This window comes from Fukomys damarensis, unplaced genomic scaffold (genome assembly GCF_012274545.1).
Source record: "Fukomys damarensis isolate Sample0158 unplaced genomic scaffold, DMR_v1.0_HiC HiC_scaffold_27, whole genome shotgun sequence".
Classification (NCBI taxonomy): domain Eukaryota; kingdom Metazoa; phylum Chordata; class Mammalia; order Rodentia; family Bathyergidae; genus Fukomys; species Fukomys damarensis.
The window spans coordinates 2,979,558-2,983,089 of record NW_022900939.1 but is presented as its reverse complement, the minus strand read 5'-3'; positions in this window follow the sequence as shown (position 1 = coordinate 2,983,089).

Genomic DNA, 3,532 nt, shown 5'->3' with positions numbered 1-3,532 from the left:
CAGGCAGGTAGGCAGGCAGCTGAAAAAAACCCCCTCTGGGGTCCTTGGGTCCTTCCTGGGTCTGTTGTCGCGCAGGCCGGGAGCTCCCGCGCAGGCCGGGAGCTCACGCGCGCGCCGCCGGGTGATCGCCAAAATGTTTCTTACATAGAAATATTTCAGTGACAAAGATTGCATACAGTCAAGCTTGCAGTCACACTTTGTCTCCTTTGTGTGTTTGTCAGAGATCACTTTCATACATGTGAGGATTCTCTGGACTCTGTTTTATTTCAGTGATTTGTTTGTCCCTTCACACGGGCACTATGCCATTTTGAGTACTAATATGCCTAGACATCAGTTAGGGCCAGTCCTCAAACCATATTCATGTTAATTTTCATTTTAGTTCTTCTGTGTCCTTTGGAATTTCCATGTGGCTTTTAAAACTAGTCTCTTAAATACTTTTTTTCAATTTTTACAAAAAATGTCTACTGGAACATTGGGAATTACTGTATTGAGGAGATGTAAGGAGAGTATAAATTCCTTTCTTGTTCTCTTCTTGATTGTAAAGAAACTTTGTTTTTTCACTACTTATATAAATTTTTCATAGAAGCCCTTTAAAATCAGATTTAGAGTTTCCTTTGGTTTTCAGTTTGTTGAGAATTTTTTTAAAATCAGAAATGGTTTTGGATTTCTTCATAAGATTTTGTGCATCTAGTTATTATTTATTTTTATTTATTAATATGTTGAATAGTATCACTTGCTTTTTCATGTTAAATCGTTCTTATACTTTTGGGATAAACCTTATTTGATCACAGTATATGATTTCTTTGTATTACCAAAGTAACTAGAAGATGTTCGTGATCATTCTTGGGTGATTAAAAAGGTCACACATGGTATTGCTTAAAGCTGGGTGCCAATTCCATTTTATTTAATGATTTAAAAATAACCCCATGAACACACAGGAGTTGCGCCTACTAATAGAATGCAGTGTGATATTTCAGTGCACGGATGTGATACACATGGTTCAAACCAGGTAGTTAACATTAGCATCTCCTATCGCTACTTTGTATTTGAACCCTTTGGGCTCCTCTCTTCTGGTTATCCATAAAATACGTAATCAGTTCTTGTGAATCTTCAGGGAGGTTTGCCTTCTGGGTCATTTAAAAATCTGGTAGAAGGAGAAGAACCGACAGGAGACAGAGCAAGCAGAAGCAAGGCAGAGGCGGAGAAGAGCGTGAGGTTCGCTCCTCACAAACCCATCCTGCAGGCGTGGGTTCGCTTTGATTCAGTGCAGCGGCTGCTCTCCCGAGAGCTGGGGGACCACAGATCAGAGCACGATGAGTCCGGAGGCCCGTGGGTTCTGCTTATTTGAAATAGCTCTCCCCTCCTCTCGGAAAAAATTTCGTGCTCCTCCTTTGCCTTGCTGGGCACTATTTTATTGCTTCCTTAGGTCTCAGGGTTCCGAGGGCGTTGTCATATTCTCTCAGAAGAGAGAAGTGCGTTCGGCCTCACGACTTCAAATACTTAAACTGTTGGAACAATGTCGTTTCTTCCTCGCGACTCAGCTTCCGTGGCTCAGTAAGCCCCTCCGCGCCTGTGTCTGCTGCTCGGCCTCCCTCCGTCCTCCGGCCCGTCACTTCCGGTTCCTGGAGAAAGTCTAACTCCTCCCACAGACATGTCCACCCTGTGCCCTCTCCCGCATCGTGTCCACCGTGTGTCTCCTCACTGTGGAGAAGCTAGGAGCGCGACCAGGCTGCCTTATTTCCCTCTAACTCATGCTAGGCACCCAAACATCTTTGTTAATGGGCTAAATAAATTAATATTTATCGGCACCTTATACATTAGGTTTTACAGGGTATTCCTATCCAGTGTGCACCAGTTACCGGTCCTTTCTGAAATCTCCTCATGCTTATGTTAGTTCCAGGTAGAAGACAGAGGTCTCGCTTAGTTTATTATTAAAACCATGAATTGGTTTTTCTTGGGCATGACTTCCACGACCAAGAATAGTGCAAAATTTACTCACCTGCACTTTGCATCAACTCTCTACACTTTTTAAATTAATGATATTAATTACTGAATAAGCACTGCCTCTAGTATTGTGTTAAATATCTTGCAAAATTATTTTTATTTTTCTTTCTCTGGTCTTTCTAGCAGTGCCCTGAGGTCATGGGCTGTGGGTTATCCATTCTTTCAGTCCCTCCGCCAGATACAGAGACTGCTAAATCAAAGGTGCTCAGTAGATGTCTGTGGAAAATGCCAAATTGGAGAATGATTCAGGACAGTGTAAGACTCTAGGTACACATTTCTGCCTTTCCTCTGTGAAGATTTGTCAGTTTTCATAGAACCCTATGATTCACTTTTTAAAAATCAGCTGTCTTCTCTCTCAATCCTAATTCTAATTCATGTCCTCAGGCGAACTTGAATTTGTGTACAGTCCATTTCTGGACAAACCAGCCTTCCTGTTACTACAGATGGAACTTTTCCTTTCAGCCTCCCGTGGAGTCTGTCAGGAGCAACAGTGGACCAGGACAGGCCTACCAGGATAGAGGCCAGTTTAAAACAGTTCTCCTGGGCATAACCTGGGTGTTTCCAAAACACGGTGCCTGACTCACCAGAGTCACCGGAGAGACTGGTTCAGGAGATCCAAAGTGGATTTGGGAAGAAAGCAGTAAGACCTGGTTTGTAGCTTACTTACTGGCCTCAGAATCCACAGAGTTTGAACCATGCTTAAAGCCCCCTTGCAACTGACCCCGCTTATTGATGAGTAACCTGTCCGTACTGAGCAGCGGCTGCACCAGCAGGGTGCGGGGCCTCAGGGACCCAGAGCTGACACCTCTGTGGGATGAGGGGGCCCACATCCACTCAGTGCTCCGTGTGGGTCATGCATGTCCCGCGTGGACTGACCAGGCCATGACAAGGCCTGCCACTGCCCTGTCCTTGTGCATGTGGGTGTCCCGGGTCCTTTTTTAAAGCTCGGCGAGATGACTCAGGTGCATTTGATGACTTTGTTTGTGGTCTGAACCCAAGATCACTGCAGCCAGCCAAATAGAAAAGGCAAGGTAGGGTCTGAGACTGTGTATTTTGAAAAAATCCACCAGATAATTCTGCTGCCAAGCCTCCATTGTTTCTACACACACCTCTGTGGCTTTTCATTGAAATAATGGAAGCCATCTGGAATCATACTTCCCAAAACACATTCTGAAGAACGCTAAACTCATGAACCACTTTGTGACAAATTAGGTTCTATATTATTGAAGTTTAGTTTTGAGAAATGCTGCAATCCATATTGCCTTAAATTTTTTTTTTTTTTTTTTTTTTTTTTTTTTTTTTTTTTTTTTTTTTTTTTTTTTTTTTTTTGGTACTGGGGATCGAACTTGGGTCCTTGCACTTGTGAAGCAGGCCACTGAACTGCTGAGCTAAATCCCCAGCCCCCAAATTTTTTATTTTATTAGTAAGTGTTTGAAGTGCCTGAAGTTTACGTTCATCTTAGGATGTAGGAGCAGGAATACAACATAGCTTGATTCTTTCTTAATTCTCTTCCTTTCCCCCACTACCC